The 13,138-nt window shown below is 44.3% G+C and overlaps 1 protein-coding gene across 1 annotated transcript in view; it reads left to right on the top strand.

Moving 5' to 3' along the window:
* The first annotated feature begins 512 nt into the window (after positions 1 to 512).
* The window catches only part of MADCAM1 (mucosal vascular addressin cell adhesion molecule 1), a 57,133-nt gene continuing 44,507 nt past the window's right edge, over positions 513 to 13,138 (top strand). Inside the window, exon 1 of the mRNA XM_068271243.1 lies at positions 513 to 531. The gene's annotated coding sequence lies outside the window, so the exon portion shown is untranslated. The remainder of the gene's footprint in view (positions 532 to 13,138) is intronic.

A 13,138-nucleotide genomic window follows, 5' to 3' on the forward strand; every position in this document is an offset into this window, starting at 1 on the left:
CAAATGCTTTATATTTATAGAAAGGACCATAATATGGAAAAGTACAAAATATTGCAAGGTCTTATGGTACAAAATATCGAAAACTTTATTGGCATAGATACAAAAAATATTCATTAAAACAGTCTCTGTAGGGAGCTCCTCATTTATATGAACAATCATCCAAGACAGGGATATCAAAATTGGTAGTAGTGTAGGCTTAATATATTAGCAAAAAGCATTAGGCAACGACACGCTCGTTTCGGGTGCATAAAGCCCTTCTTCAGGCCACTGTATAAAGCACTTTCTACAAAAAAGCAGAATAAAACAGAAAAACATTAAAACCATGAATATAGCATGATGTACAAGTACCGGCACCATACAGAGAACCCCCTAAGGTAGAGAGAAAATTTAAAGATAATATTGGCCTCAATTCACTAAGCTTAACTCCTGTCTTTAATAACTCTTCTGAGCTGTTTTACAGTTATCACAATTATATCACCATGGTGATAACTGTAAAACAGCTCAGAAGAGTTATTAAAGACAGGAGTTAAGGTTAGTGAATTGAGGCCTAAATAGTGTGTTCAGCACAAACCCAAAATCAGGGTATTCACACCAGTCCAAAAAGGGCAGTATCCAGCCTAGCGAAAGAGAAGGCATGGAAAAATTGTGCAATGTGAATATATAAGGACTCAAGTAAGCGTATCACAGGTGTGCCCTTGGCCAATAAATATTGTCCCAACGGCTACACAATACGCAAAAGGAAGAGGGAAAACAAAGGGATGAAGAAGAAAAGAAAGTAATAAGAAACCATGATGATACACATGAGACCTGTAAATAACGGTTAGGGATAGACACCAAGAAGTGCAGTCTAAATATTGTGGAGAATAAAATAACTCAAGTAAAAACAAACCTCCAAGCACTATTGGCAATACATGGCAGGAGCAATGGGAAAAGAGACAAACATCTGACCAACAAGATGTTTTCGCACCTGGCAGGAAATAAATAGCACCCTGAAAAAAGCACTTCACTGCAACAATGCCCCGCATCATGGACAGATATACTGTATATATCCCCACAGCTCACCAAACGTATGTCGCTAAACCAGCAAACACATAAATGTGGATGTAAGTAAGATTACAGGGATGTCCCCAAGTTGTGCACTACAATCACACCAAAACCATATTATGGCAACACCATGTAAGAAGTCATGTTACAACAAACGACAAGGCATACTGAAAAAATCCCTTTAGATAGACTCCAATTATGGGGGATATGTAAATCAAAGAAAATAATACACCCGAAATGCCCATATCTAGTTATAAATTCTTATATATTAATTATGCAAAGTACCAACTATGTCTCTGGATGAACAGGGAAGAATGTTTATGATTTAAGAGATCCTAAATCTAGTGTTGGTGTTTGAATTTGGCATAGCTAATTGGAAACACACAAATCTTTGCAACCGCCACTGTTCAGCACTGAACGAGTGGACAGGGTCAGGAGTTCACTGCTATGACACATGCTTTTAACATGACTTCCATAGTTCTTCCTTCCGGTTTGGAAGGAGGCGGTATTAAAGCTGTGACACACACACACACACACACGCACGCACGCACGCACGCACGCACACACACACACACACACACACACACACATACACACCTCTTGGTGGAGTGTGAAGAGGAACAGTTACGTCAAGAACAGTTGTGGGAGCAATTTACATCAGAACCAGATGTTTCCTCAACACCCGCGGCAGCGCAGAGGGGGGAGGAGGAGGAAGAGTCGTGTGGGGAAGAGGAGTCAGACTCAGATGATGAGGAAGGTGTTTCTGTGGAGGAGGAGGAGGCAGTGGCAGAAGAACAACCGCAGCAGGCGTTGCAAGGGGCTTGTGCTGTTCAACGTTCCCGTGGTATTGTTCGTGGCCGGAGGGAGGAGGAGGACTTGCCTGACGTCACTGAGGAAGAGCAAGAGGAGATGGAGAGTACGTCTGGATCCAACTTTGTGCAGATGGCGTCTTTCATGCTGTCCAGCCTGTTGAGGGACCCCCGTATAAAAAAACTCAAGGGGAATGAGCTGTACTGGGTGGCCACGCTACTAGACCCTCGGTATAGGCACAAAGTGGCGGACATGTTACCAACTCACCAGAAGGCAGAAAGGATGCAGAACAAGCTCGCAACTATGCTTTACAATGCGTTTAAACGTGATGTCACAGCACAATGCAATAAAGGTACCACTGCCAGTAATCCTTCTCCCATGTTCACGCAAGCAAGGACAGGAAGCTCCAGCGATCTCATGGTGATGTCGGACATGCGGACATTCTTTAGTCAAACACCTCGCCTTAGCCCTTCCGGATCCACCCTCCACCAACGCCTGGACTGGAAGGTAGCTGACTACCGGGCCTTGTGTGTGGATGTAGACACTGTGAGCAGCGATGAACGCTTGGACTACTGGGTGCACAGGCTTGACCTGTGGCCAGGGCTGTCCCAATTTGCCATCCAACTTCTGTCTTGCCCTGCCTCAAGTGTCCTGTCAGAAAGGACCTTCAGCGCAGCTGGAGGCATTGTCACTGAGAAGAGAAGTCGCCTAAGTCACAAAAGTGTTCAGTACCTCACCTTTATCAAAATGAATGAGGCATGGATCCCGGAGGGCTACTGCCCGCCCAAAGACTAAGACAGTCCGCTTGCCTTCTCCGCCACCACCAACAGGGTCCAGGACACCAGATGGATTCCTGAATTTTTAAGGTCGCTGCTAGCAGCGGCCGCTATACTAATTTTTCTGGTGCATGTACATGCCTGCCTAATTTTTCTGGCTGCAGTGCAGCTGCAACAACAAAACAAAAGGCATGTACATGTGCCCATTCCCCTTCGTGATCATTACCTTGCTGCGGTGAAGGGGCTTGCGTATCACAATGAAGCAATGACCGCCAGCTATATGAGTGTCTCGGGGGGTGGCACATCAAAGATAATAAGGTTGTTGCTTCATTGTGGACAGATCAAATTTGATCAGCTGGACAGTCACTGTTGTTCTTTCATTGAGATACCACAGCCCGGCGACCATATAGGCTTGAAAACCGCCACGGCCTGCACTCTCACCATGGTGCGCACCAGTCCAGCACGGCCGTCACAATGCAAACAGCTGTTTGCGGTGTGTTACACAGTGAGTTTGGTGTGTCAGTGTGAAGCAGTACTCTAATTACACTCCCTGTTTGATGTGTACACATGCAAGATGTTTTAAAGCACTTAAGGCCTGCAATTTAGCATTCAATGGGATTTCTGCCCTTAAAACGCTGCAGTGCGTCAAATCCACATTTTTTCCCCGGGACTTTTGGCGTCTATCCCACTCATCCATGCAAAAACTCAGATGTTAGACCCCTTGAAACCTCTTTTCCATCACTTTTCTGGCCAGCATAAGTGTTTCTAGTTTTCAAAGTTCGCCTCCCCATTGAAGTCTATTGCGGTTCGCGAATGTTCGCGTGAACCGAGCCTTTTGCGGAAGTTCGCAAACCCGGTTCGCGAACCAAAAATCATAGGTTCGGGCTTTCTCTAATTCTCATTCTCGAGGGTCTTCTGCTCACAGTATCAGGGGCGTAACTATAGGGGATGCAACCCCTTTAGCCGCAGGGGGGCCTGGGGCCCGCCCAGGGCCGTTCTGGGGGGGGGGAAGCAGAAGTGCCGTGTGCGGGGAGAGCTATGCCGCACAATTGTGGACCCCCTAGGTGTTGAACTGGCCGTGACGTCTATTAGACACCAGTTGTCTGGGAGGCAGAGCAGGGCTATGGGAAGATGGTGTCCCAGGCTGCATTGGAGACTATTTGTTACTCCAGTGCAGGGCTTCAGGCACCATCTTCCCGTGGCCCTGCTCTCTGCCTGTCAGCACAGGAGATTTGCTGCAGGAGGATCATCGGGGGAGCTGCGCGCCAGTGGCCGGCCGGGAGAGGAGACTTCTGCCAGGTGAGTGAATTATTTTTTTTACAAGTGCATTATTTTCTGGTGAATGCTGCCCACTTTACAATTGTTTTCTGGCAAAATGCTGTCTACTTTACGATTGTTTTCTGGTGAAATGCTGTCCACTTTACGATTATTTTCTGGTGAACGCTGCCCACATTACGATTATTTTGTGACGCTACTTCCTGTATAAACAGGAAGTAGCGTCAGACACTTGAGAGAGGACCATTCGAATTGGAACGCAGGAAGGTATGTGTGTCTGCCGCTGCCCACCGCCTGCACAGACACTGATTGATGCTGGAGGTGAGCGCAGAGCAGAGAGCCCGAGGTGAGGGGGGGGACTGTCCCCCCTCCCTGCCGATGTGTGGCTATGGCTTTCCCGTCATGCTGCGACCGCTCCAGCCCTGAGCTGGCCTGGGGGAAGGGGGGAGGGTGTCGGAATTTCAGCAGGGGGGCCCGGTGGTTCCTAGTTATGCCCCTGCACAGTATAGTATATACTCCCTGGGTTTGTACATCTGTCTGTGTCTCCCACTCTCGTTTTCAAGGTTGTGAGCACTCAGTCTGTAGACACTTAGGATTTGCCTCTCTTGAGAGTTTGGGGCCATTTTATTCTTATAGCCGATATTTTCAATGGTGAGAGTGAGAGAGTTTGCAGCTCCTTGAATGATTGGTTGGATGTATATGTGTATTTTGCATGCATACATGAAAAAAGGCACCTGGAAAAAAAGAGCGCAGGGGATTGTAGCTAGTAAAATATCGCTAAAATTAGCGATATTCTACTGCTAGATTTTGATAGTAAAATATCAGTAATATTATCAAACAGAACCCTTCCCTGGTGGTGCATAACCCTAATACCCCCATGCCGATGGTGCCTAATCCTTACAACCCCTACCCTGGTAGCACTGAACCCTAAGACATCCCCCTAGTGGTGCCTAACTCTAAACCTCCCTTACTAGTGTGTAACCCTAAGACACCCCCCCCCCTCCCCGGTGGTGCCTAAACCTACATCCCCTCGTGGTGCCCAGCTCCAAATCCCCCTCCTGAAACCTTACCCCCCCCCCCTTCCACAAAGCCGCAATATGCAGCTATGAAGGTAAATCTTGGCACCCAATTAGCCGCAGGAGGGTGCAAAATCCGTGTACAGGTTCTGCAATGCCACAATTTAATCAGGCACTGAAATTTACCTTCATAGTTGCATGGCTAGACGGCTAGAAGCCACGTTTTGCAGCATATAGGTAAATTTCCGCATCCGGCGGCACCTGCTAACGGTGTTTTTTCCAAAAGGGCTCCTGTGCCCTTCTTTCCTGCTTCGTTATGCACTCCCCTTATTTAAAGTTTAAAAACCCCAATTGCTTTCAGTCTAAATTTCAAGTTGTGTGCATTCATTGTCTGCTTGCATGTTGAACGGTATGAGTGGATGAGTCTTAAAGGAAACATCATGCTTAAAAAAAAAAAAAAAAAAAAAAAATACATCTATTTATCTGGGGCTTCCTCAAGCCGCTGGCAGCCTATGTATCCCTTGCCACAGCTCCACTCCCAGCCGTTGTTCCAGGATCCCCTCCTTAGCAGCCGGCGATCTGCGCCTGTACGACTTCGTGGCCACGCTACTTGCAGTCGCGCTAATGCGTAGCATGGCTGCTACGGAGGGGTCCCCAGGACAACAGCTTGGAGCGGAGCTGCGGCAAGAGACACATACACTGCCCGGGACTTGAGGAAGCCCCAGGTCAGTAGATCTGTTTTTTTTTTTTTTTAAAGGCCTGATGTTTCCTTTAAGGAGCTGATGTTTCCTTCAAGGAGGTAGCCTTGATGACTCTGGTGGTTTGACTTAAAGGACAGCTGGAGTAAGAGGGATATAGAGGCTCCCATATTTATTTCCTTTAAACAATGCAAACTGCCTGGCTGTCCTGCTGTTCATCTGCCTCTAATGCCTGGTACACACAATGACATTTTCTGGCAGATTTATTATTTCCAACATGTCCGATCTGATTTGCGATCTATTTTCCAGAAGAAGTGAACAGAAAATCAATCGGAAATCAGATCAGACGTGTTGGGAATAAATGATCTGACAATAAATTTGGCAGAAAATCTCCTTGTGTGTACCAGGCATAATACTTTTAGCCATAGACCCCGAACAAGCAATTTTATCAGATGTTTGACAAAAATCTGGCAATATTAGCTGCATGCTTGTTTCAGGTATGTGATTCAAAAACTACTGACCAGAAAGATCAGCAAGACTGTCAAGAAACTGTTTTTGTTTAAAAGAAAATAAATATGGCAGCCTCCATACTCCTCTCACTTCAGGTTTTCTTAGATTTGAGAATGCTGCAGCATTTTTGGAGAACTAAGGTACTCTATTTTGTCTGTCAGTTCTTTGCATTGTGTTATGTGTTGCTGCAAGAGTAAACTTTGCGTGCAAAAATGAATATCAGTTTGGCCACATCCCCTTGAACCTCCCTTTCCTCTATTTATGGTCTGTGTAGCATGAGCACAGCTTCCATGTTTTGTTATCAGCAATGTCTTTTCAGCCAAATAGAAGCGTTTGGGCTTCTGTTTTCTGTGCAAGAGAACCAGGCTACATTTGACCTCTGTTCCACTGACTCATATGCATAGATAAAACCACATAATTTTTACCCATGGAAATATATATATATATATATATATATATATATATATATATATATATATAACTAGTGCTATATGTACCCATGTTTATTTTTTTTTCACAATCAACGTTTATTGATATAAAACATATAGAAAAAACAGAAACATTGTAAAGATTTTGGTAATAGTCAGTCGCGATGTTTACAGTCAATTGCATTACTGGCATAGTGCAAAAATAGGGAGTACAGCTTTATCCAGATGTAAAAAGTCTTCGTAGAGTCAACTGTACCGGAGCATATCAAGATAAACGTTTAACACAAAGATCATATATCAAATCACCTATGGTTTTAGTGGTTGATAAAGTCTTTAGAGCAAGGCCTGTGTGTTGGCAATTGAATAAGCAATCATTCCCATGTGCAAGAAGAAAAGGAAAGGTAAGGAAGAAGAAAGAAGGAGAAGATGAAGAAAGGAAAGGCATCAAACTGTAATCAGGAGGTCAGGGTTTTATAATCGTCAGAACATTGGAATACTGTCCATACAGACCAAGTGATTGCATATTGGTCTGAACGATCCTGTGACATAAGGATCATTCTTTCCATTATTTCGATCGCATCAACCCTTTGTATCCACGCCCTAATCGAGGGGGGATTGGGGGATTTCCAGTTTAAGGGTATCAAAGCTTTCGCAGCATTAAGCAGGTGAATGGTCAGAGATTTTTTATACACTTTCAAGGCAGTATTTGTGTCATGTAAGAGTAGGACATTTGGGGCAAAGACCAATTTTGAACATGTTATCTTTTCCGTAAGTCTGTGGATTGATTTCCAATATGTATCAAGAGAGGGGCAAGACCAAAACATATGTAACAAGCCACAATCTGGATTGCCACATCTCCAACAACTGTCTGGAACTAACGGAAACATCTTATGTAGGATTCTAGGAGTTTTGTACCATCTGGTAAGTGTTTTGTATCCTAGTTCCTGGGTGGCTACATTCAAGGATCCTTTGTGGTTCAGTATGAGGATTCTCTCCCATTGGTCATCTGATATTTCATGTCCCAGATCCTTTTCCCAGTCCTCCTGATATTTTAATTTGGCTGGGCATGATGACATCAGTAAAATTTGGTATATCTGAGAAATAAGATGGACGCGAGGGGCCGTGTTTACAACCAGATTCTCAAAGAGTGTTAAAGGCTTTGACCAGTCAAATTTAACTTTGAGGGAGTTCAAATAGGAGCGTATGTGAAAACATTGCCAGTTGGAGAGGTGGGTTTTGTCGTTAAGAGCAGACATATCTGATAAGGTTTTAACCGATCCTCTGAAGATAAAGTCAAGAACTCTTGGGCATTTGCCTTCTGGCCACTGGAGAAGGAAGGGGATATCTTTTGCTGATAAGAAAGAAGGGTTAGCTAACAAGGGGGTAAGCTTGCTAGGGAATGTAGCTAATTTCATCGTGGGGAGATATCTCCTCATACTTTTGATTGTTGCCAGAATAAGGGGATTACCATATGCTTGTTTCTTTTGGCTTGTTGCTTCTGACCAGCCTAAAGCATAAGCTGGACATTGAGCAGTCTCTTGTTCAATAGAGACCCACTTTTTAGGGGAAATGACATCAGACCATTCTATTACTCTAGAAAATTGTGATGCTAGATGGTATTTAAGCAAGTCTGGCAAGCCCATTCCCCCAGCCTGTTTGGGAAGGGATAGGGTAGATCGTTTGATACGAGGCGGTTTGTGGCCCCAAATAAACTTCTTCATCTGTGATTGTAAAGATCTTAGGAAAGAGGCTGGGAGGTCAATGGGCAAGCATTGACTAATGTATAAGAATCTAGGCAGCAGATTCATTTTGACAGATGCCATTCTGCCAAACCATGAAAGATTGGATTTCTGTCCCCATCTCAAAAGATCCCCTTTTAGAATCTCGCCGATTCGTAAAAAATTTGCTTCGTATAAGCCTTTCAAGTCTGGTGTGATGTCAATTCCCAGATAGCGGAGTGGGCCCCTGGTCCAAAGGAAGGCAAACGATGTACAGCAGGTTTGAACCAATGAGTTCTCTAGGGAGATATTCAAGGCATTGGATTTATGAAAATTTATTTTTAAATTGGAAATCATTCCAAATTCTTCAAATCTTTGTATTAGATTGGGAAGGGAAGTGTTGGGGTCTTGCAGGCAAAACAATAAGTCATCCGCAAATGCGGCTACCACATGATATTCCTTTCCAATCCATAATCCATGGATATTTACGTCAGACCTTATTGCGTTTAAAAACGGTTCCAAAGTGAGTATGTAGATTAAGGGAGATAAGGGACATCCTTGTCTTGTGCCATTTGCAATTTGAAATGGAGTTGACAATACACCGTTTGCCTTCACTCTGGCCGAGGGGTTAGAATATAAAAAACCAACCCATCTTTCTATAGCTGTTCCCACGTTGAGCCGTGACAGGGTGGCGTGTATATAATCCCACGCCACCCTGTCAAAGGCCTTCTCGGCGTCAGTTGACAATAGAAAAGCCTTCATGGCCTTCTTCTTAGCATAAGCTATTACATTAATAGTCCTCATAACATTGTCCTTGGCCTCTCTTCCTGGAACAAAGCCTGTTTGGTCTAGGTTAATCGAGTCAGGTATGTGGGGGAGCAATCTATTTGCCAGTATTTTGGCAAGTAGTTTGGCATCCAAGTTGAGGAGAGAAATTGGTCTGTAATTTGAGCATTTTTGGGGGTCTTTGCCCGGTTTTGGTATCACTGCTATGTGAGCTTCTAAAAGTTGTGAAGTCGGGGAGATATCCGGGGCAATTGAATTAAAAGCTGTTACAAATGCCGGGGCTAGGGTATTACAAAATTGCTTGTAGTATTGGGAAGTGAAGCCATCAGGCCCTGGTGATTTCCCTGGCTTTAACAGCAGTATAGAATTCATCCTCTGTCAGAGGTGACTCTAAGTCTTCCTTCTCAGATTCTGTTAAGTTAAGGGGCTTAGAATGTTTTGATAAGAATTCCGAAATCTTCACTTCTCTGTTGTCTGTGAAATCTGTGCTATTCTGTGTCGGCTGTAAGTTGTATAAAGAAGTGTAATAGTTTTTGAATTCTTCTACAATTTCTTCAGATCTGACAATTTTCTGTTGTTGACTATTCACTAAGGAGGGGATATGTGTAGTATTAATCTGTTTTCTCAGGGTTCTAGCCAAATATTTCCCCGACTTATTACCCGATTCGTAGAAGATTCTTTTACCTGACAGCAGTGGCGTAGCTAAGAAGCTGTGGGCCCCGATGCAGGTTTTACATTGGGCCCCCAAACACTTTATACATAACAATTGATACGGCGCACCAAAACCTGCCAATGGCAACTACAGTGTCAGGGGTGCAAGAAGGGGATGGGGAACAGTTTGTTAATGATTACCACTATTCAAAGTATCTATAGAAGTAATTATTACGAGCACAGGATCAATAGAGAGCTAAAACTGTAGTCGAGGGAGGGCCCTTCGGGGCCCCTCTGGCCCAAGGTCCCCGATGCGGCCGCTACCTCTGCACCCCCTATTGCTACGCCCCTGCCTGACAGGATTTTCCTTTTCGCTTCAGTGAATAAAAGATAGTGTAATTTTGATCTGACTGTGTTCAATTCGGTGAGAGTTTGAGAGGCCAAGGATTGTTTATGGAGACTTTCTAATCTCTTGATATCATTAGTCAGGTTTTGGATCCCTTCCTCTCTCTCTCTTTTGAGCTGTGCCCCCATACGGATGAAGTGACCCCTCACAACCGCTTTATGTGCTTCCCACACTGTGAGGGCTGACACTTCAGGACTGTTATTCAAGGCGAAATAATCTGTAAGAGTGGATGAAATCTTTTCTGAATTGTGTTTTTCAGTGAGTAAATTAGGATTGAGACGCCAACACCACGTTTTAGTGATTTTGACTGGAAATCTCAGAGTCAGGAATACTGGTGCATGATCCGAGATGGATTTGGATCCTATAGAGGAATCCTGAATTAGGGCTAAGTCCCGTTGGGGTAAAAGAATGTAATCGATTCTTGTGTGTTTATTATGAATTGACGAAAAAAAGGTAAAGTCTTTCTCTGTTGGGTGCATAATTCGCCAAGAATCCATCAGTGTCAGCCCTAGGAGATTGGTCTTGATTAGTTTTAATGCTCTATATGATAAAGAAGATGTACCATTTGAACAATCGGTCAGTGGGTTAAGAGGAACATTCAGATCTCCCCCAAAGATCAGAATGCCTTTACTAAAGCTCAGGAGTTCAGATGTGACAGATCTGATAAAGGAGGGTTGATGTCGATTAGGAGCATATACAGATACAAGCGTTAGTTGTCTCTCTCCAATTTTTCCCTTGACAAATAAAAATCTGCCATCAGGATCTCTCTTAACATCTTCAAGGATAAATGGGATTTTTTTATGAAAAAGAATGGACACCCCTTTTGTTTTAGTGGTTGGGGAAGTGGAATGAAATGCTACCGGGAAGAAGGGGTGTAATTTAGATGGTATGTGGTTAGATCTGAAATGTGTCTCTTTCAACTTTTTCTCTACGCATTAAGTCAAAGAGCATGGACCTTTTCTCTGGGGTATTAATCCCATTCACATTTAATGACATGATCTTCCAAGTTTCCCATTTAGAGGTGGAATTAGTGTCATTGGGGATGAGTATGGACATGATTAGATAGCTCTGATCCTGATTTAGGGGTGCAATCGGGAAAGAGACAACCCTGTACAGTAGAGGGTAGGTGAGAAGAGAAAGGAGTGGTGAAAGAAAGAGAAAGAAAGAATACATGCACATGGGAAAAGCAAGCAAGGGTCTTGCCAAGACCAAGGTGACTTGTTTTCTTAACCCACTCGGGAACGACTTGGGTGGTCGCTCCTGAATCTTCAGTGGGAGACAAAGTCAGTGTATACTAGGTGTACACTGTGTGGGAGTACTGAACGTCAACAAATACAATGGCAGGAAGTCCACAACAACCCGCCAAACCACCATATATCAGTATAAATCACACTTTCTATCTCCGACATAATTAACTATAACTTGAAATGACAGAGCTGAGAAGCATCTCTAAGGCATATTGTATGAGTTTCATCATTTGGGTATCATCCGGAGGACCGGGACACTGAAGGGGAATGAATCAATCATTCTGCTAAGTAATGTCTTTTTGGCAAAATGACTCTTGGGATGTGTCAATGTTGCTATAGGCATCCTGTGAGGAATATGGGATAAGGAGAAAGAGGAAGGAGAGGGAGGAGAGGGGGGGGGGGGGGGGGAACAAGGGAGGAAAGAGGGAACGGACATGACTCGGAAATATCATGTTTCAACCTTTACATACTTTCGACCCATAAGCAGTATATATATCATAGTGTGTGACTAAAAGGGAGAAGCAATAATAAACTGTAATATTGCTTATAAACATTATTAAGGTCTTGTAACCTTAGAACATTTGCTTATATCTTCTGTATAAGGCATCTAGTTGTCTTATATCTAAAATATCTGTCTACCCCCCGTCCCCTAACCCCCGCTCACTCCCCCAGCATTTAACAGTAGAACATGAAATATACTATGAACCTGTGAGTCAGAGTGTACCCATTTCAAGAGTTTCCCTCTCCTCAGTGTTGAGGAACTTCAAACAGGATGGCAGGGTCTCTGCCTGTGATGAATTATGATTCCTGGAGAGGATACGTAAAAAGGGAGGAGAAAAAAGACAAGAGAGCATTATATCAGTCCTCTTCCGAAGAATCAGCGTTAACTTCCTTGTTTGCAGCTGGTTCACTAGTGCACGATTGGGAACCAACTGATGCAGGTTTGTGAAGTTGCGAGGTGGCCACGGAGTTGAGGTCTTGCAGTGTCTCTACGTTATCCCAGTTAGGAATCTTGATTGTTGGTAGATTCAGATCGGCGCAGAAATCTGCAAGGCCTGCAGAGTGTCTAAGTGTAAACAGCTTGCCACCAGCAAATACTGCCAAAGCGAAAGGGAACCTCCAATAGTATGTCAAACCTTTCTCTCTCAGAGCCTTAAGTAGAGGTTGTAGGGCACGTCTTTTCGCTAGGGTGATGCCTGATAAGTCATGATAGAGATGGATAGTGTGGTCGTTAAACAAGATCTCGTCCTGATTTCTAGCTGCGCGCATGATATCTTCTTTGAGTGGAAAAGATTCGAGGCAGCATATAATGTCTCTAGGCTTATCATTATCAACGTTGCGGGGCTTAAGGGCCCTATGTGCTCTTACAAAGCCAATCTCAGTGTCAGAGGGTCTCTCGAGGAGATCATTAAAGATGGCTGATAAGGCTGTCTTTATCTGCTCAGTGGTCACAGACTCGGGCACTCCCCTGACCCTTATATTGCTGCGCCGTCCCCTATTGTCTAGGTCCTCCAGATGAGAAGAGTGAGTTAAGGTGGCCATACACTGGTCGATGTGCCATTAGATCGACCAGCTGACAGATCCCTATCTGATCGAATCTGATCAGAGAGGGATCGTATGGCTGCCTTTACTGCAAACAGATTGTGAATCGATTTCAGCCTGAAACCGATTCACCATCTGCTGAGCTGCTCCTGCCGCCTGTCCCCCCCCCCCGTATACATTACCTGATGCTGGCTCCCGGGCATCTTCTCCGCATTGCACGGCTCTGTTCCG

This window comes from Hyperolius riggenbachi, chromosome 1 (genome assembly GCF_040937935.1).
Source record: "Hyperolius riggenbachi isolate aHypRig1 chromosome 1, aHypRig1.pri, whole genome shotgun sequence".
NCBI classification, from domain to species: Eukaryota; Metazoa; Chordata; class Amphibia; order Anura; family Hyperoliidae; genus Hyperolius; species Hyperolius riggenbachi.